At 38.2% G+C, this 22,003-nt stretch overlaps 1 long non-coding RNA gene across 17 annotated transcripts in view; it reads right to left on the bottom strand.

The window, feature by feature from the left end:
- LOC144320662 (uncharacterized) overlaps nt 1-19,012 on the bottom strand; it is a 183,828-nt gene extending 164,816 nt beyond the window's left edge. For 11 of the 17 annotated variants that reach the window (XR_013386281.1, XR_013386266.1, XR_013386270.1 and 8 more), the window contains exons 1-3: nt 16,275-16,464; nt 11,059-11,130; nt 10,541-10,569 (exon numbers count right to left, since the gene is read on the bottom strand). This is a non-coding gene — a long non-coding RNA (uncharacterized LOC144320662). Of the gene's footprint in view, nt 1-10,540; nt 10,570-11,058; nt 11,131-16,274; nt 16,465-18,978 lie in introns of those variants that run through there. The other 6 variants (XR_013386267.1, XR_013386269.1, XR_013386274.1 and 3 more) reach the window with 4 other exon arrangements.
- Between the last annotated feature and the right edge of the window lie 2,991 nt (nt 19,013-22,003).

Below are 22,003 nucleotides of genomic sequence, written 5' to 3'. Positions count from 1 at the left end.
TTCCTAGTGAATAAATGTTGAACCCAGGAGACCAGTTTATCTAAAACTGGGGAAGAGAATTTTGGGCTTCACATACTTATGCACTGTGTTTCCATTCAAATGATTCTTTCTTTTTTCCCCCCAATACATCAGTTCCCATAAAAAGCATTTTCTTTTAATAGCCTAATCAAACATGAAAAAAGAAAACTTCCATGTTGAAATTACTTTCGGATCTTACTTATGGGTCATGCAAACCAAACACTTATATTTCTTGTATTCAAATCCAGTTTTTAATGAAAAATTGATCCCCCATCTTATTCACAAAATGACTTTTGGTTGTGTCCAAAAGAGCCAATACACTCTTAAAAATCTGGCACTCCTAGTGTCATTTAAAAGAACACAGGCAGGGATCCCTGGGTGGTGCAGCAGTTTAGCGCCTGCCTTTGGCCCAGGGCGCGATCCTGGAGACCCGGGATCGAATCCCACGTCGGGCTCCCGGTGCAGGGAGCCTGCTTTTCCCTCTGCCTATGTCTCTGCCTCTCTCTCTCTGTGTGTGTGACTATCATAAAAAAAAAAAAAAAAAAAAAAAAAAGAACAGAGGCAGTGAAAGTATGGTGGGCAGAATTGTAAGCATAGCCCCTAAATACTCACTTTTGTATGATTCCCCTTTCTGTGGATATGATGGTATATCACTCCTGTGATTATGCTACACTGCATGGCAAATGGAATTTTAAGGATATAATTAAGGTTTGACCTTAAAATAGAGATCACTTAGGTGAACTAGGGCTAATTACAAAATCCCTGGAAAAGCAAGGAATTTTCTCTGGCTGGTGACACAAGTCAGAGAGATCCCCACTTAAGAATGAGTGGACAGGAGTGCCTGGGTGGTTCACTCTGTTAAGTGTCTGCCTTCGGCTCAGGTCATGGTCCTGGGGTCCTGGGATTGAGCCCCACAGGGGCTAAACAGGGAATCTGCTTCTCTCTCTCTCTCCCTCCGCCCTTCCCCCCTGTTCATGCTCACTCTCTCTCACACTTTCTGTGTCTCTCTCTCAAATGAAAAAAGAACGACTGGACATACCACTGCTCATGAAGATGGAGGGACCAAATGATGAAAAATGAGTGCAACCTCTAGAATATGACAATGGTCTCCAGATGGCAGCAAGCACTGAACTGGAGTCTTAAATAGCCTGGATTGAGCTTGAGAGTTAATTCTTCTCCTAAGCCTCCAGATAAGAACCCAGCCAAACCTCACAAGGCCTTCTGACCTACAAAACAGTGAGATAATAAATGAGTGTTTAAGCCAGTAAGTTTGTGGCAATTTGTTTTGCCGCAATAGAAAACTAACATGGAAGGAGATGAAGGGGATCTTTATGGGAGATGAAGATTCCCAGAGGCATTCCAAGTAATAAGTGCATCCCTGGAACAAGCATCCCCCTTACAAGGGGAGGAGATGCCGAGAGCTGGGAATAATGTTCATTCTGAGGTAATTCTTAATATGTTATTTTATAGCCATGTTCCATCTGCTGTTTTTGAATCTGTCCTCAGAATCCACTCCTCCAGTCCAAACCCACTCTAGGAGGAGGACAAAGAGACTGAGAAGCCTCCCTGACCAGGCCAGCAACATATGGTAGCAGCAAAATGGGCACATTTGTCCCTTCCTGCCCCACATGTGTCCTTCCTTCTGCCTTTCATGAGATAAAGGCTACTAGACTGTTCTTTCTTGGATAACCATTCTAGCCACACCATTGGTTAGTCTCGACTGGCTCCTCCAGCCCCACTAGACATGCTGCCTAACCCTCTGTTAGTTGATGGACCCATTTTCCCTGCTGCCCAAGGAGGTGGAAACCAGGATGGTCCAGAGAGGTCCTTACTGGACTCCATGGAAAGAGTGTTACTGGTCTTCCCAGGGGAAGCTGAGATCCATGACCAGGGATCCAGTAATAGAACAACAGTAGAAGCTATAATCAGTAGCCAGAAAGCAGAAGTAAGCCAAATAGACAGTCACAGGAGATGGTAGGTGAAAAGTAAATGTACAGACTGGCCCAATTTAATTTTGTTGGGAAGAATCATACTGGGTTGAGTCCTTTTAAAAGATGAAATATGGGGCACCAGTGGCTCAGTGTTGAACATCTACCTTGGCTCAGGTCCTGATCCCGAAGTCCTGGGATCGAGTCCTGCATCAAGCTCCCTGCTGGGAGCCTGCTTCTCCCTCTGCCTGTGTCTCTGCCTCTCTTCCTGTGTCTCTCATGAATAAATAAATAAAAATCTTTACAAAAAATCAAAATAAAAGATGAAATACATGCCTATTGGACCCAGCACTGTGCTCCCCTTTATCACTTTGGAATCTCATGTACTTGAATTTCAGCACTTTCAGCCTTACCATGTTGGCATCTCTGTTGCACTGACACTGTCACATTCTCTCTTCATCTCAAAACCTCTCTTAGGTTTCCTGACACCAGCCTTTGTTTTTCTTACTATATCTCTGGTTTCTTTTTCTCTTTTTGAGATGGTCTGCCTCTACTCACCCTTAAAATTGGTGTTCCACAGTGCCCCGGACCTTGACCAGTTTCTCACTCTCTCCATTCATCCTAGGTTGTTATTTCATTCACTCCTATGGTTTGGTTTCAACACTCACAGATCTGATGACTCCTAAATGTCTATCCCGAACCCATTCCTGTCTTGAGCTCTAAAAATTTACATATAATCATCTCCTGGACCTTGCAAGTTAGATTTTCTATTGGTACCTCTAATTCAACATGTCAGATCCCCAAACTATGTTCTTCTTCCTTCTCCTTTATCTGGGATCTAGCATCATGCTGCAATTGCTAATTAGAAGTCTATCTGTTCTGGGGGTCAGATTTTCATTCTCACACCCTGAGACCCAAATTACTTAGGTAATAAATACTTAACGTTTGATAAAGAACAGTCAAACCAGTTATTCTTTGGCTTTAAGTGAAAGAAATAGAGACAGCAAGAAAAGAAAGACCAGTTTTACAACATCAATAGCTCATAGGAATGTAGGTGAGAAGTGTTTCTCTGATCAAATCTATATGCCAATAGGAACAGACCTCTCTAGGGGAAGCTGCTTTAGACAAGACACAGTCTGACATAGACTGGATAATCTTCTTCTAAAATTTCTCTCAACTGAGTCATAGGAGCTCATGCTTCTCCCTAACCTGTAAAAGTTTGGTCCTTTGATGATTCAAAGCCAGGATCCTGGTAATTTTCTTACCTGAGGCCAACTCCCTAATAGCTTTAGCTTCCCAGCAAGATGCCAGGATTTCCTGGAGCAAATAGCCCACAGTCAGGGCTTCCCCCAGTCCACTTGTGCTTATTTCTATTTTTTCACACAAGCCAGGAAGATCATTCACACACACCTCTTGTTACTATTCCGTTTAATTATAATATAATCCTACATATGCAAACATGAAAACAGCAATCATGTTTTATTCCAAGTTCTAATTGCATGTAGCAATCATGTGCTTTCACTAAATTATTTCCATCAAGCGTACATAGCACCATTATCTCCAGCATGCCAAAAGGCCCACCTGCAGCCTCCCACCCCCATCAGAAAAGCCAATTTGAGTTTCACATACTTGCTCTGATGTTTCATATAGTTGTCCTTCCCCCACACCCACTCCCTACATTTCTATATGCTGAACCTGTGTGAGTTCAGGTCCACTGTTCAATTTTCTTTCTCACTAGCATCAGAGACCCGAGATATTGTCTGTTCACCACTCCCCTCTTGCTTTTGTGCATAGGGATGCTGTCAGCTGGGCTTTATCCTTAACCATTTCTTATTCTTCTGATTCTAACATGTTCATCTCTTTTCCATAGGCATCCTTATTACTTTTTTTCTTGAATAATACCTTAAGCTAATCTTATTAGCATCAACAAAAAATCTTTCTTATTCTTTAAATCTCGCCCCCACCTAAAATAAAGAATAAAAAAGAGAGAAGAATGTCCTTTCCCTACGTTCTTTCTGAGACTCATTTCTCACTCTAGGAATTGTGCGTTCTTTGCTTTATTCTCTCGCAACTCCTTTTCTACATTACATCATTGGAAACGAGCCTAGAAATTAGGCAAGTCATGTACATAAAAATGAAGGCTAGAGAAAGAAAACATGAGATAGTGAGGTGGTGAATTACTAAGCACTGGGGTTAGCAAGTGTTTGAATTTTTGTTTCTGCTCTTCAAAGTTTTTGCTGTTGGGTACATTCCAAGCTAGGCCTCAAGTCATTACCAGAACAGGTCATCTCAGTAGGTTTTTCTTTTACTTTTTTCCAAAGATGTTATCAATCAAGCTTTCCCAAAGGCTCACGGGCTATTAGCAAAGCAAAAGGGAGCCTCAGTGTCTCAGACACAGGATTACCATCTGCTACAGGAAGCAAGGCTGAAACCAGGAGGATTTGGCCTTGCACTGTGTCTCTATGTTTGAGAAAAAGCCTGAGAGAGCTCTGAGGACCTGAAAAGAACTAGCATGACATGACTATTTGAAAAAGAAATCCTGGAGCATTCCAGAGACATGAAGACAAGCTCAGCACTATGCAGCCAAAGGAGATCACTCCTTAGGGACTGGTTTGTGGAATTGAGAGAAATGACTTTTAAGAAGTGGCTGTCTGAGTGAGAACAATTAGGGACTTTCTTTATATTTTAGGGCTGAGCTGCATGCTCACTAGTCTTAAATGCAAAGGTTGAATATAAAATGAAACAACAACAAAAAAATGAATACATTTTCCAACTGTCTGCATGTGGCCAGCTGCCAATCTGCCTAGCCTGAGTGGTGATTCTTGCCCTAAAGTTAGCAGAGACATGGGTTGCATGTTCCTGTTGTTTTTCATTAGTGTTACATTTTAGCCATTTTAGTTGTGAAAGGCTTTGAGGTTTAACAGGAAAGACAACAAATTGTGGTCAGAGTTTAGGATTATAAATTTACTTCTACTATTCACCTGAGGCAAAAAAAGTACACAGTTTCTCTTAGCCTTGGTTTCCTGATTCATAAATTGAAAAAATAATTATTCTGCTTCAAGGCTGTCTTCTAACTGTTATTCAGGTCCTGATTTAAATGTTACCTCCTCAGAGTGATATCCTATCTGAAACATCTCCCTCCCTCCAACCACATGGCCACTTTCTGTCACATCATCCAGTTCCAGTTCTTTCCTCAAACTCTGCTTTTAAATTGATTTGTTGCCCATCTCCCCTAATGAAAGTATAAAGACTAAGAGGGTAAGGACCTTTATCTTTGTTGATTCCTTCCACAAATACTGTTTAGCAGTGTCTGGGTGCCAGACGCTGTTCAGTGCACTGGGGATGCATCAGTAAAGTCAGGAGATTAAGAGTGTCTTCTAGCAGAGAAATCAGGCCTTGAACAAATGAGCAAATAATTTACAACAGGTTCAGTGGTAAGAGGTGTTTTGAAGAAGGATAACATTTTTAAAGGAATAAAGTAGGCCAGTGTGGGGGTATAATTTACACAGGGTGATCAGGGAAGGCCTGAGGAGATGACATTTTAACAGAGACCTGCGGGGAAGAGCAAGATGTGCAGTTACCTGGAGCCAGTGTATTCCAGGAAGTAGGAGCCGTTAAGGGCAAGAACCTTGAGTGGTGTTTCCAAAAATAGCAACGGCAGTATGGCTGGAGATGAGTGAGCCAAGGCCCAATGGGGGGAGATGGAAAGGGAGCCCTGCTCATGGAAGCATACGTGACTTATGGTAAGGGCTTTTGATTTTATTCTGAATGTGATGGGAAGATGGGCTAGTTTGGGCTGAAAGAGTAACTTCTGTTTTCTTTGACTCACTATGCCAGCTGTGTGGAGAAGAGATTGAAAAAAGTATTTTTTTTTTTTAATTTATGAGATTTATTTCTTTATTTTAGAGTGGAGAGGTAGGGGGCAGAGGAAGAGATTTTCAAGCAAACTCCCTGCTGAGGGCAGAGCCCAAGGTCAGGCTCCACTTGGGCTCAAAGTGGGGATCGAAGCAGGGCTTGATTTCATGACCCTGAGATCATGACCCCAGCTGAAACCAACTGACCCACCTAGGTACCCCTTGAAGAAGGTCTTAATGGAAGCAGTGTGACTATGGAAGTTATTTATAGTAATGATCTAGATAAGAAATAAAGGTTTTTTGAGTGGGTGGCAGCAAGGGTGGTAGTGGGAAGGGCTTCAATTCCACATGTATCTTAGAGGTAGAAGCTACAGGATTTCCTGACACATGGGGCAAGCAGGGGAGTAGGGAGAGAGAAGAATCAAGAGCATCTTCCAGGTTTTGGGGGTGCCTGGCTGGCTCAGCCAGTATAGCATACAACCCTTGATCTAGGACTTGAGAGTTCAAGCCCCATATCAGGCATAGAGACTACTAAAAAAAAAAGAATGTCCCCCAGGTTTTGGCCTGAATAATTGAAACAGAGAGCTGGAGAGCTTAGGGGAGGAGAGGATTAATATGAGAAGCACAGAGGCAACAGTGACTTTGGATTTGAGATATTAGTTAATTTTGAGATACATATTAGAAGCCCAAGTAGAAATATTGAATCAGTTAGATACACTAACTCAGAAATTTGAGGGAAGCTATAAAGACTGGAGATGTAAATTTGGATAACATCAGCTAACAGATAAAATTTGAACTGTACATCACTGTACCATTGGTACCCAACACAGTATGGACACTCAATAAATATTTGTCCAATGAATGAATGAATGAGGATCAAATAAGATTATGGGTATGAAAGTGTTTTTCAAAATGTAAGTGCCTCTGCAAATAAAAGGTTATACACAATATTATAGTACCATTATCTTACAAACAGAAAACCTTTGAAAGAGCAATAAAGATTTAGCAAAAGCACAACTAGAAATCTTGCTTCTAACAGAAACAAACTCCAGATGGCTTCTTTCCTCCTCCCCTTTTTGATATTTAAAGTTGATACTGTCTAATACTGTAATTAAGGGCAGTAAAGCACCATAAAAAACTGAATGCTAGTGAAATATAGCAATGTTTTTTTCCTAATCATGGCTCTTCAAATTGTCAAAAAGATTTTCACAGCAATTTTTCAAACTGTTTCAGAAGGAGTACTTTTTCAAAAAGTAACTCTACAGCTAGATGGATTTTGTATGGACTTTCCCACCCCAGATCATGCTATAACTCTAAATTCAACTGGAATTATTTTGCATTAAATAAAAAATAGCTCTGACTTTCTTCTGTTTGTCTTTTAAGTCACAGCCTGATATTCTCATTAAAAAAAGTTACTTGATGGGATGCTTGGGTGGCTCAGTCAGTTAAGCATCTAACTCTTGACTTCAGCTCAGGTCATGATCACAGGTTTCTGAGACAGAGCCCCTAATAGGCACTGTGCTCTCTCCCTCTCCTTCTGCTTCCTCTGCCCCCACTCCTGTGCACATGCTCTCTCTGTCTCTAAAATAAAATAAAATAGGTCTTTCAAAAAAGACAAAAAAACAACTTGATGAATTTTATTGGGAAAACTATTGCTTTCGGACTTAATCTATGATCCAGTAAAATTCTCTGGACTTTTTTAAGCATGTGAAGGAAATTAGAAATTGCAAGTTATAGTCCCTCTACTGATTATAGAAATATAACAAAGGTAAAGGTTTTCTGCCTATGAGAGCTAAGCATTGTGATATGAAGACAAAGTCTCCTGGACCAAGAGAGGAGATAGTTAAGTAGATGGATGGATGAGTGAAGGGATGGATGGAGAGAAGTGAGAGTTGAGAGAGAGAGAAAGAGGAACAGGAAGACATGGGAGAGTGAAAGGGAAAATGAGACATTCTGACTTTTAATAAGGGACCATAACAATTCAACAGGGCAAGGATAGTCTTCTTAACAACTGACTGGTACAATCAATATCCCTATTGGAAAAATAAACCTGAGGCTTACTTCACATGATTTGCAAAAATTAATTTGAAATAAATCATAGATATAAACGTAATGATTAAATCTATAAAATGTACAGGATGAAACATAGAAGAAAAAATTTTTGACTTTTATTTAGGCATCGTTCTTATGATACAAAAAGCATGAATCATAAAAAGAAAAAAAAATCATATATTAAACTATCAATTTTAAATAGTTTTCTCTGAAAAGCACTAGCCAGATATTGGAAAATCATGCAAAAGACTGGGAGAAAGTATTTGCTAAAGAAACATCTGATAAAAGACCTTCTACTTGGAATATATAAACAAATCTTACAATTCAAAAATTTATTTAAAATTTTAATAGGCAAAGATTTGAACACATTCTTCAGATGATATGAGAATGACAATTAAGTGTATGAGAAGATGTTCAACATCATTAGTCATTAGAGAAATCAAGTTAAAATCACAATGAAATAATATTCCATACGTAAGAGCATGTCTCAAATTTTAAAAAAACAAAACTGACAGTGACATCTACTTTTTAACCATGAAGAAATAAAAGGAATCATACTGGAAACTGATGAATAGAAAAACTGTGGCAGGTTCATTCATATACACCTACATATTACCCAGCTATAACTACTGACACAAGCCAGAACATAGATGAATCCTAAAAACATTATGCTTAAAGAAGTTAAACAAAAAGATTCTTTTCTGCTTAATTCATTTATATGTTGTTATTTTTTAAAAGACAAAACTATTGTAACATAAATAGGTCAGTAGTTACCAGGACCTGGGAGTGGTAGAAGAAAAACAGATTGCAAAGAGGCAAGTGAGAACATACTGGGGTGACAAAAATGTTCTATATCTTCATTGTGATAATGGCTACATGTCTGTGTAAATTTGTCTCAACTCATAGAATTGTACACTTAAAAATTTGTAAATTTTATTGTATGTAATTACATCTCTATAAAGATAATTCATTTGATGAGATTAAAACATGTTAGACCATCAACAAGAAAAGATCGGCCAACTAGAAGGCAAATCAATAGAATTTATCCAAAGCAAAACACAAAGAGAGAATAAAGTGTTAAGAAATGAATAGAACCTCAGTGACTTTTGGGTGAGTAATAAGCGGTCTGACACAAGTGTACTTAGAGCCTCAGAAGGAGAGGAAATAGTGAATAAGAAAAAAAAGAAAAAGAAATAGTGAATAAGGCAGAAAAAAATATTTGAGTAAGTATTGGTAAAAAATATTCCAAATTTAATTAAAAATACCAATCAACAGATGTAATCAGCTTAGTGAACTTTGAGAAGATAAATACAAAGAAAACCAAAACAAGGCACATCATAAGCTGCTGAAGCCCCAAAATAAAAGCAGCCAGAGGAAAAAAAGACATATGACATACTTATTTAGAATGACTACCAACTTATTGGAAACAATGTAAACCCAAAGAATAAAACTTTCAAGTGCTTAAAGAAAAACCAGTCAAACTAGAATTATATGTGCAATGGAGATATTCTTCAGAAACTAGCACAAAATAAGGACATATCCAGATAAAGGAAAGCTGAGAGAATATGGTCCCAGGAGACTCACACCCATAAGAACTGCTCAAAGAAGTTATTCAAGGTGAGTGAATATGACACCAGATTTACAGGAAGGAAGATAACACACCAAAAATAGTAAATATGTGGTTAAATATAAAGACTACTTTTAATTAAATTCTTTAAAAGATAATTGACTACAAAAAGCATGTCACATTATAACAATGTAACAAATATAGACATTAAATGTACAATACCAATATCACAAAAATGAGATAGAAGGTAATGAAATAAGGGTGAATATTGTAATCCCTAGAGCAACCACTAAAACAAATAAGAATACAAAAGTTGTAGTTCAAAATCCAGTAGAGGTGCTAGACTACTATAATAAATAATATTTTGTTAATTCATGATAAGGCAGGAAAAAAGGAATAAAGGAAGAACAAAAGGGACAAACAGAAAACCATATACTCAACCATATCTATCATTTATATTAAATGTAAATAGACTAAACACACAGGTTAAAGACAGAATTTATCTTATTGGATTAAAAAAAAACCAAATACATGTTAGTTTCAAATGATGCACTTTCAATATAAAGACACAGATAAACCCTTAGTAAGAAAAAATTGAGGAAGTATACATTTTTAATATCAGGAACGAAAAAAGAGACATCTCTACTGACCTTGCTGGTATTAAAATGACCAAGCCACTTAAGTTCATATTTCAGCCTTACAGCCTAATATTGTGTCCCAAATGGCCACATATTCATCAAGATGATGACCAATAGTTAGTTACCAGAAGCCATGAATTGTGCTAAAGAGTTCAGGTATATTCTTTTAATTAGTCTTTTCATAATCCTGCACTGTAGACGTATTTTTATTAATATTTTATAGATGAGAAAAATCAAAGCTGGTAAAGAGTAATTGACTTGCCCAAGGTCACACAGCTTGTGAATCGCAGAACCACTTCCTTACTAAACTCACATTTTGTGAATATATTCCTAACCTCATAACTATCTCATTAGAATGTGTTTAAATGTATATATTATATTTTAAAGGAAGAACAGGTTTTGTTTTTGTTTTGTTTTGTTTTGTTTTTTTGAAACAATCTTATAGCCTGAAGGTCTTGAAGGAAGAATGAAAAAGCTACTCACTGAATTGCTGCCACTGTCACCATGGAAACCTGAAAAGAGATTACATACACGTCAATTTTACAACTCTATCTTTTAATAAGTGCAGAACATAACCACAGGCTGCTGACTCCTCATAGAAAACTCCCTGAAAAAATCCATCTAATCAAAAATCTCCACAGCTTTTCTAATACAAAAATCCCAATTCACACAGTAAACTGAACTTTGCCAGATTGAGTGGATAATGAGTCTCTTTTCCTAAACTGTTGTCCATTCTCTGTCTGTTGAGAAGTGAACCAAGACAAAAAACAAAAGCAAAATGAAAATAATACTGAAAAGCAAGAACAAAGGGCTACAGTGCATTAGATACTTATTTCCTAAGAGCCAGACCAAGAGGTTCTGGAGAGAGGACTATGGGTACTGATTTAAAGCCGCAGTAAATATCACTAAGACAAATAGGCAAAGGTAAATTAGTCTTTGACAATGGAGTCAGCAGCTTCCACCTAAATCAAAATAAACATTCCTTGGCAGTGCAGACTTACCTCTGTTGACTATTTCTGTGATGTTCTGGTATAGACATGGTTAACTCAAAGTCAATTGTCATAGATGAAATTCTGAAATTCAATAAAGCATATATCTATTCACAAAGAAAGAGTGGTGTTTTTGTTTATCTAAATTTAGGTTCTTAATATGCCTCGTCAAAAGCTGATTTGAAAAGTCATAAAAGGAAACTGAAGAAGAATTGTAGGTACAGAAAAGTAAGACATGGTTTGCCAATTTTTTTTAATAACATTTGACTCTGGCTCAGCCGGCAGAAATGATTTAGAAAATATGTTAACTACAGTTTAGTTTGGTTGCAAATGGCAGAAGCCCGAGAGTAACACGGGCTTGAACAATATAGAATTTGATTTCTTTCTTATTTAAAACTCTGCATAGATCATCTAAGGCTGATATGGCAGCCCCACAATCGTCAGAGACCCAGTCACCTCCCCCGCCCCAGTCTAGTTTATTGTCCGACCATTCTCAGCATGTGACTTCCAACCGGTGCTCCAAGATGGTTATTGGAATGACAGACCACACATTCACAAGAGAGCCCACAGAGAGGAGAAAGGAATGAAGAAGGATGCTCCCTTTGCTTCTAAGGACACTGTTCTCTAGTGTCATACACTTCCACTTATACCACATTGGCCATGCCAGATATGAATGTGTCTACCCCTATGTGCTATAGACAAGCAGGACCTCACATGTCCTATAAAAATAGCCAAAGGAAGAGGAAGAGTTGCTCCCTGCATCTGCAACTCAAGGGAACCACCAGAGTCAGGTTTGCTTATTTCAGTTGTCAGATATTATTTCAAGACACAATTGTTACCCATACTGTATTTGTCAGGCTTTGTGTAAGATTCTGGAAATAAGAAAGACAATAGAGATACATAAATCATTTCAACGCAACGTGTAAGGAATTTCATAAAAGTAAAAAAGCAGCTAGCTATTACATTGCGAGGAGACTTTTCAAGGAAAATTTCACAGAGGAAATGCCATATAAGATAAGTCTTTCAAAAATATGACTTTGCCAAGTATATTGGTAGAAGAGAGCTGGGATGGGGGTGGGGAGATAAGAGTTGGAGAGTGTTGGAAAGTGGAGAAGGCTTTCCAGGCAGAAGGAGGAACAGATGCAAATGTGACAAAATATGGGAAAGTATGGCTTGCTAGGGAGCTCGAGGCAGTTCCACAGGAGTTGGAAAGGGGATGAGGATGTAGGAAAGAAGCCAGGGAAGAGTGGTAGATGAGACAAATGAGACAGGTTGGAGAGCTCATGCATCATTCTGTGCTCAGTAGGCAGCACTGGAGATGTCTAGGAATTAGGGGATCACAATGAGTTTGTGTTTTGAATAATAACTCTGGAGGGTATGTGGATATGTGGAAGTCTAATGGAAGAAAGGCATAACTGAAAGCTGAAAACATGTTCATCTATCAAGTATTTACTGAATGTCAAGTTGGCTGTAGGCAGACAACAAATATGGGAACCCTCAAGGACCCACAGCAGAGGAAGGGACATGAACTGGTGTCAATAGTACTCTGCAATGTGTATGATCACATGAACTTAAAGGATGATCTGGGAGGACAGTAAAGAAAGTGCCTAACTCTGCTGGGATAGAAGCAGAAAATTACAGAAAAAAGTGAGCTTCAGTTTATAAAGATTGAATAGAATTTTGACAGGTAGTCAAGGACTGCAAAGGGCATTCTTGGCAGAGAATCTGGTACCTACAAATATAAAGAGGCATGAGGAAAAACTATAAGTAGTTCACTGTAGGGGTTTAGGATGCAAGTGTGGGTGGAGGGGTGGAAAATTCGGCCCATATCAAGATGGAGACAGCTGGAGAGTCACATGATCAGACGTGGTAAGAGATTGCAGCAAATGTCTAGTTAGGAGGAGAGGGGGAGATGAGAGCCTGATCTAAAATGGGTGGAGAGAGAAGTCACCAAGCTGGAGATGTCCCCTTTGTTCCCTGGATACACTCCATGCCCTCCTCCCTGCTCCATTGCCCAGGAAGCTGAATTACATGGGTTGCATCAGTCAGCTCTCTTATCTTCTGACTTCCAACTGAGTTTGGCCAATGGGGAACAACAGAAGAACATTAACAGGAAGAACTTGAAAGAATGAGGTCAGGTTCCCTGCCTGGGGAGTTACCCAGGGCTGAAATCCTGCTTCTAGTCAGTGTTCCCATCTCCACAGAGCTCTCATGCTTTTCTTCTCTGTCCCAAAGCTCTGGCTTTCTTTTGTTTTCTTTGTCTCCAGAATCATTCCTTGCCCTTCCCCGCTTGGGCATGGGAGTAATAACAACAACCCACTACCTCCAGGGTGTTACACTATCCCTGTGGCTTCCCTACACTACACCCTTTGTGAATGGTCCCTTTATTAAATTCTCAAATTATGTACTAAGTGTGCCAACTGTTTCCTGCCAGGATCCTGACTAATATAATCAGTAAACACCACCCTCACTTAAACCTTTTTTTTCATGACTCTTGTGACTTTTCTGTGAAATCTGGAGCACCCAGTTTTTTAGGGGGATGTTCGAACCCTCAAGATGGTTCATGGCTCTCCCAGTACTTTTCATTAATTTAGTATGTCAAAGATCACAGACTGGTAGGTCCAGATAAATTCAGGTGAACGAAACTAAATTCATACTATCAACCAGTTCACAAATTGGGGAGGGGGGGGTATAATTAACAGTAAAAGCTAGTAGACTAATCTCTAGCATACTTCCTTAGCATGATACAGTTTAAGCAAATAGTCCAGACTGAATGAAAATCATTTCCATGGGAATACATTGGTCAAAGGGTACAAACTTCCAGTTACAAGATTAATAAATTCTGCCATCTGATATATGGCATGGTGAATACAGCTGGTAATACTGTATTGTATACTCAAATGCTGCTGAAGAGTAAATCTTAAATGTCCTCACCACAAAAAAGAAATGGTAGTTATGTGATGGGATGGAGGTGTTAGCTAGTGCTAGGGTGATAATTATTTTGTTACATATATTGGTATGTCACATCAACATTTTGTACATCTTATACAATGTTATATGTCAGCTATATCTCAATAAAACTGGGGTTAATAAAACTAGGGTTAAAAAAAAACCCATAGTTTAAAGATAGAGAAATGAAGTCACATGGAGGTGCTAGAACTTGTGCAAGACCACAGAGCTGGCCCATATAGGAGGCAAGATTTGAACTCCAAGCCATTCAAAAACAGTAGAAATAAATAAATAAAATAAAATAAAATAAAATAAAATAAAATAAAAAAACAGTAGCAAACCATTGTTCCACCCCATCTCTCTCTCATGCTAGAACTGCATACCTCAGAAGCTGTTCATCAACATCTGGTAAAAACAACTTTAAAAAAAATCATTATTTTAAATTCTTAATTCCAGGGACAGAGAATCTGATTGTCTATCTAAATTAGGCATTCAGTTCTGATCCAGTCAGGATGGCTTGCAGTATAAGCAGGAGGCCTGTAAATTCCACACTCTGTGGGGAGAGAAGTTTCCAGAGAAAGGGTACTGTTATAAGATGAGCAGACATCCCTAAAATATCTATTACATTAGATCATAGCCCTGGTTATTCTTTTTTTTTTTTTTTTTTTTTTTTAAAAAAAAAAAAGGAGGAGGGGCAAAGAGAGAAGGAGAGAGAGAATCTTAAGCAGATTCCATGCTCAGGTGACCTGATATGGGGCTCATCTAACAACCCTGAGATCATAACCTGAGCCAAAATCAAGAGTCTGATGCTTAACCGGCTGAACCACTCAGGCATCCCAGTCTTTCTTTAAATGAATAATTTCATAAGGCAGATTGTGATGTACCAAGAAAGACTTATTTAAAGTCCATCTTGTCTTAAGGCATTTTAGTGCCTTTTTTTTGAAGAGAAGGAACAATAGCATATTTACAATTCAATTATATTTCTATTATTCTACTTCTAGTCAAATTAGACATTCCTTAGTTCCACAATGATTTCTCAGGGGGGAGGGGTGTTGTCACACCTGCCACACAGCTGGGTCCAAGGACTGCCTGCATGCTCCCAGCATGCTCTGGGGTTAGTTTCCATGCCAACCAGTCTAGGAGTGTTTCCACCCTATCTACCCGCTCCAGGACAGACATTAACAGAATAGGCATATATGAGAAAGAGTAAGAGACAGGTTGAATAAATGTATGCAATTATTTTTATAGCACTGCAGTCCTAAATTATTCCTTATGCTAGTCCCCTTTATAACACAAGATAATTGGAGACAGATTACGGTGTCTTTCCCGCTAAGTGCTTAGAGCTTTTTCAAATATGCTATCACATTATCTTCACAGCATCCCTAAGAGATAAGAAAGGTCTTATTTTGCAGGTTGGGAAACTAAGGTACAGAATGGTATAATGATCATTTTACACATTCAGGATGAGATATATTAGCCTTAGGATGGAATTCAAGAAACCTACCTGTAAAATCTGCATTTTCACTATTCTTTTTTTTGTTCTCCTATCTCCATCAGCTTTAAGCTCCAGAGAAAATCAAACTCAACACAATTTTTTTATCAAATCTCATCCTCATTATAGTTTGTGTAAACTGTACATATATAAGTGGTAGAGGAGGTTAACTGGGGAGGACAACTGAGTAAACTATTAAAAAGGCAGGTGAACACAAAGATTGGGAAACAAGAAAGCAAATATATCTTTCACTTAAATTAAAATATTTCACCTAAATTTTCCTTCAAAGAAAGGAAACAACCACTCAGCTTTGGAATCACAGGAGGTTAATCCATTGGCATGAGGCATATGTGTAACTCAAGCAAACAATATGACATCAAATATGCCCAAGACTAACAAGAGACATCTCAGATAGTGAGAGAAAAACTCAAGAAGATATGCCTTCTCCCCAACTCCCAAAATGAGCTAAAAAGACCCCACTTTTACCTTTTCTGGGATTCTGCCTTTGGTCTCCACTGTCTCAGGGAGAGGAGACCAGGAGCACATCATAGGAAAGGATAAGAATCACCTTTGTAAGCTGGAAGCTGAGGACACACGAAACCCTATGATGTCCAGAGAGACACTAACTAACTAACTCCGTTGTTTGAAAGATCCTGAGATTCATTTCACCTCATTAGTCCACATGAAAAACTACAACCAAAAAAGACAACACTCTAGCCAGTGAATGCAGAAGTACCAGAATGTAATTCCATGGCCCTGATGTTTCTCCAAAGCAATAACCAATCACCTCAAAAGTCAACTGCCAGTGACATGGTAGTGTCAAGGTGCTTTATGAACCCAGAGCTTTGGGCAGCCCGGGTGGCCCAGCGGTTTAGCGCCACCTTCAGTACAGGGCGTGATCCTGGAGACCCGGGATTGAGTCCCTCGTTGGGCTCCCTGTATGGAGCCTGCTTCTTCCTCTGCCTCTCTCTCTCTCTCTCTCTGAATAAATAAATAAAATAAAATAAAAAAATGAACCCAGAGCTTTGGTACCCAGTATACTTATTCCAGATTCATGTATGCATATACACATACATACACACATTTACATTTGTTTCTTTCCTCTCTTATTTCTTTTTATGCAATGGAAGATGTATTAAATCATAGTATATAAGTATTGTTAATTTTAAATCATAGTATTTAAGTTATAGGATATCAAGGGGAAAAGTACATATCACTCAAGGTCTTTATCTCCTTTTCTGTGAAAGGGATTAGCAAATCCTTGGTTGTATACAGGATAGTTGTATCATGGTAGGTAGAATTATGACCTTGTCAATGTTTTTAGTTGGAGATTTAGTATTGTTTAAGGAGTTGTGTATAAGTACCAAGTTGATGTGGGGTGGATGTGATGGTTAATTTTATGTGTCAACTTGACAGGTTAACCATTATTTCTGAGTGTGTTTATGAGAGTGTTTCCAGCAGGGATTAGCATTTGAGTTGGTTGACTAAGTAAAGAAAATTGCCCTCCCTGATGTAGGTGGACATCACCAGCCCCTTGAAATCCATATGAGGGAGTATTGATCTCCCCTGACTTCTCAGATCCAGGAAGTATTAACTCACTCACATCACTTTACCCTATGTCTGGTATCTTCTTCGCGGAGTGGAATATCAGCTTAGGACTATCTTCTTTGTCCCTCTCCTGAGCATCATCTCTGTGATATCCATTGCCTAATTGCCTTGGAGCAACAAGCTCCAGTGGGACTCCCTAACCCGTTCCATCCCCAGGAAGAGGAGCAGAGCTCTGGAATAAAGCTTAAGAGATTCAAATCCTGGCTAATGGTGAACATTCTGTTGACCAATAATAAGTGAACATAGCAATGTTACTTCTCCTCTCTGACATTTAGTGTTTCTGCCTATAAACTATGATTATTAACAATACCAACCTCATAAGGACATTGTGAGGATTAAATGAGATAATCCACATAAAATTTCAGTCTAGTGGCTAGAAATAGTCAGCACTCAGTAACTGCTAGCTACTTATTAAAACAACTCTCCAGAAATCTGTCTCAATGAGGAGCTGTGCCTTTGCTCATCAAAAAGGCCTTTCTGCTGTACTCAAAGAGGGTAAACACAAAAGAAAGCATGGAAAACTAAGGACTAGAAAATAGTGAGGCTGTGTAAGTGGCCAATCAGGAGGAGCCAATTAAATAGTTGCCCGAAGCATGTATAAAGGGTCTCTCTGGACAGAATGGAGTATAATGTGTATAAGCAGTTAAATGGGCACATTTTAAGCCTCTTAGGGCAAATCCAAGAAGGGACATATTAAGTGTATTCATAAAAATAGACAGACTTTGGAAAATATACTTAATTAAATGAAAGATTTGCATTGGAAACTAGTCTTTCCCCAAGCTCATTAGAATGGCAAGTCAATGATCCCTTAACAAATTTAGAAAGTTGCTTTTATACGGTGGGAAGATTAGGAGACTAAAAAAAAAAAAAATCAATACACTAGCAGTAAATCTGTGCCATGTCCAGACCTCAAACAGAACTCATACATTTTAGGTGGCAAAAAAGTAGACCCTAGAGGAGAATTCAAGAGACACAAGTGATATGCTTAAAGTATTCCAAATGTATTTGCAAAGAAAGATTTATTCTTTGCTGTGTTCAGTATATTGCCTGGAGCAAGAATAATCTCTTCCTCACGTCTCAGGTTCACACTGGCTTTCTTTTTTACATGCTGCCCTTCATTTGCCACACAAAGATATTTCGAATCTGTCATAAACACAGACACTCCCCGAGCAGTATAATGATAAACTAGCTGTTACAAAGAGCTTAGAAACCAGACAGAGTGTTCCTACATATCTAACCCAAGTTATTTTCTGTGGCTTAACATATTTTCAATAGCAGTTCACCACATGCTTAACTCTAACATAGAATTCCTTTCACCAGCGATGGAAAAAAATAATCAAAGAGACTATTGCTTCTGGAAGTTCTTGTACATGACTCCAGAGGAATTATACTTTCCCTCACTCCAGCATGCTTTATGAGGTTGCCCCAACGTGGCTGCACTAAACCCCCAAAATGTATGACTCTGTATGCACCACAGCCGTAGAGGTTGGAAGAGTCCCAAGAGTCTCAGAAAGACAAGAAAGAATGCTTTAAAGCCCTGAGACCATTAATTATCCTGCAGAGCACCTAAACAGGCAAACACTTCCCCTCCATGGTCTGCATGATTCCAGTCTCTTTAAAAGTACAGTCATCCCCCCATCCATGGGAGATACATTCTAAGACCCCCATGAATGCCCGAAACTTTGGATAATACCATACACTATACTATGTTTTTTTGCTATACATATATACTTATGATAAAGTTTAATTTATAAACTAGGCATAGTAAGGGATTAACATAGTAACTAATAATAAAATAGAACAATTTTAACAATATGCTGCAATAAAGGTTATGTGAATGTGGTGTCTCTTTTTCTCAAAATATCTTATTGTACTATACTCACCCTCTTTGCAATGATGTGAGATGATAAAATGCCCACATGATGAGATAAAGTGAGGTGAATGAAGCAGGCATTGTGACATAGCTTGAGGTTACTACTGACCTTCTGACAATTTATCAGAATGATCATCTGCTTCTGGATTGCAGTTGGCCACAGGTAACTTAAACCATGGAAGGTGAAACCACAGATAAGTAGGGGTGGGTATTTACTGTACCCTTCCTAGCAACTGCGACAACCTCCATCCTTTAGAACTTCTGAACATCATCTTCCCTTCCAGGTGGATGGATCATCAAACTTCTGACCACGGAAGCAATATGGCAAAATGTCAGCAGGGCCCCGACATAAGAAATGGCTGGCATTCAACTAGCTCAGCCTACTGCTCCCTCACTATGTGATTAAAAGCTTCAGTTAATAAAAAAAGTTAAGGTTTAAGATGAATGAACTGGGTTTGAATTCTAGCTCTATCTATCACTAGCTCTAAGACCTTGGACGTTATTTAATTTTTCTGAACCTCAATTCCTCATTTATCAATCGAAGAGAATGATATAGTTACCTCTCTGAGTGTGAGAAAATTAAATAAGTTACCTAAAGAATTCAATAAGCACAATAAGCAATCAATACATAACAACTATTGTTAGAGAATTCTACTTTGGAGATGCAGCCTGCCTCCCCCCTCCTAAACATTCCTTCATTCGTTAAATGATTATTGATCCATTTTGAACATTAGCAAACCATCCACAGAGCTCTACCAGCTAGATGTGTGAAAGCTCTGGGTGCAAACTATATACAAACATTCAAATTTGAGATTATTATTCAATCTAGTAGCAGATTATCTTTTCCTGACTCCTAAGAATTATTCCACCAGACTGCTGCGCTCAGTCACATGAAAACCTGGTAAGAAAGTCAATCGGGAAAAAAAAAAAAAAGAAAGTCAATTGGTAATTTATATAAGAATATAAACACACTTAGAAGTTTCTTACTAATGATTAAATGAATTAAAAATAATCCAGTATTACCATTATACATATCCAAAATGTGAACGTTTAAAGATGATAATATTCAGTGTCATCAGAAGCAGTATGAGATATGCTGATAAGAATGTAAATTTCTAGAGTACTTTATTAATATGTATCAAGGACCAAAAGTTGATATCTTTTGACCCAGTAATTCAATGTCTGAAAATTTATCCTGTGAAAAGACTCAGAAATACAAACAAAAATGTATACATGCAATAATGGTCAAAGCAGTATTATTTTGGGATGCCTGGGTGGCTCAGTTAAGCATCTATCTGACTCTTGATTTCAGCTCAGGTCTTGAATCTAGCCCCATATAGACTATGTGTTTTGCTCAGTGGGGAGTCTGCTTGGGATAGTCTCCTTTAGCCCCTCCCCTGGCTTACTAGCTTAACAGCAATTAATTAATTAATTAGAAAAATAGCATAAATACCCAACAATAAGGAATTGCTTAAATAAATTATGACTATTCAATACAATAAAATACTATGTACCCATTAAAAATCATGTTTACAAAGAGTATTCAATGCCATGGGGAAATACTTGCAGTATAATGCTATTTAAAAAAATTTTTAATATAATGCTATATTTAAAAATGAATGATAAAACTTCCAAATATGTAGAGAAAATTAACAAAAGGAAATATGGTAAAATGTTAACTGTAAATATCTGTAATGAAGGAAACATAATCATGTTTATTTTCTTTTGTATAATTTTTATATTTCAAATTTTCTGCAATAAACATGCACTCCTTTTATAATCAGTTTTTATGTTTGTATGGATGTTCCAGTTTCTCAGAGACTTATTACTCCCTGCAGATTTATTTACACTTAAATGTTCTAAAGAAACAAATCCTCAGCCCCAAAGAATAACCCTCCTCTAAAACTACTAGTACTCAAGCTGCTCTAACAAGTAGAAGAGATACTGGAGGTAGTCAGTGGTTCCTTCTTTGGCCCTCCCTGCTCAAATCACAATGGGTAGGGAGGGGAGCCATGGGCTCAAAGGCTGATGGAAAATTCACAAAGTACCAGAGATAAGCCAAGCAGGCACAGCTATCTCCATCAGAGACCAGGCTCCGATCAGCAGGCTATCACTGAGTTGGCTGCATTAACAATGATTTATTTCCATATAATCAGTAGGCTAGAGCTATGCAATTGATCCCCATTGCTGTGAAGGTGGAGAAGTCCAGAGGCTGAGAATATTTTCAAGCTAGCCTTTCTCAGGAAAGGCCTGATTTCAGAAGAGAAAGTTTGGCAGAACAAGTACAGCCTTTTGAAGTCATCCTTTGACTGTCCCACATGGGCCCAAGATGTGAAGGACAGAAAGAGATACTGGATTATGCTGGACCTCATGGTTTCTGAAGGCACATTCTATCAACTTTGTGAAATTGTAGTATTGTTCATTGCTATTATTTAGCACCCATAGAGTATTCTATTATTCTGGGGCATCTTGCCAATAATAATTAGTGACTTTTCTCATCACTCTGAACAGCATTATTAGCATCATTATTCTCTGAAATATACAAGAATATTATGAAAGCCGATGCCACAGCAGTCACTGGCAAAGCCAAAATTAAACTTATTTTCTGGCTCCTTGATTAATAGTTAGAAGTCTCATATAATAAAGAATTTTCCTACTAGAAGTAAAGGATGCATTATTTATATGTAAGATAAATAAGTTGGTTGTGATTTTCTCTCTTCTCAAATAAAAATTACTGTGTATTCTTTTAATTAAATAATACAATTATACTGTCTGGGTTGCAATTAGTGTCTTCCTTCTCTTGCCTTCCTAGGAGGGCCTGGCCTCTGTTTTCATTTCTTCTGATTATTTGTGTCCATGGCTCTTACTGGCTTTCTTGTTAGTCATCTATTGCTGCATAACAAATTACTCCCATAATTTAGAAGCTTAAGACAACAAGCATTTATTATCTCACATAGTTTCTGAGGTTCAGGAATTTGAGAGTCATTTATCTGGGTGGTTCTGGCTCAAGATTTCTTTATGAGATTGCACCCAAG

The sequence above is a fragment of the Canis aureus genome, chromosome 9 (assembly GCF_053574225.1).
Source record: "Canis aureus isolate CA01 chromosome 9, VMU_Caureus_v.1.0, whole genome shotgun sequence".
NCBI classification, from domain to species: Eukaryota; Metazoa; Chordata; class Mammalia; order Carnivora; family Canidae; genus Canis; species Canis aureus.
The sequence above is the reverse complement of the archived record's forward strand: the minus strand, read 5'-3'. Positions and strand labels throughout refer to the sequence as shown.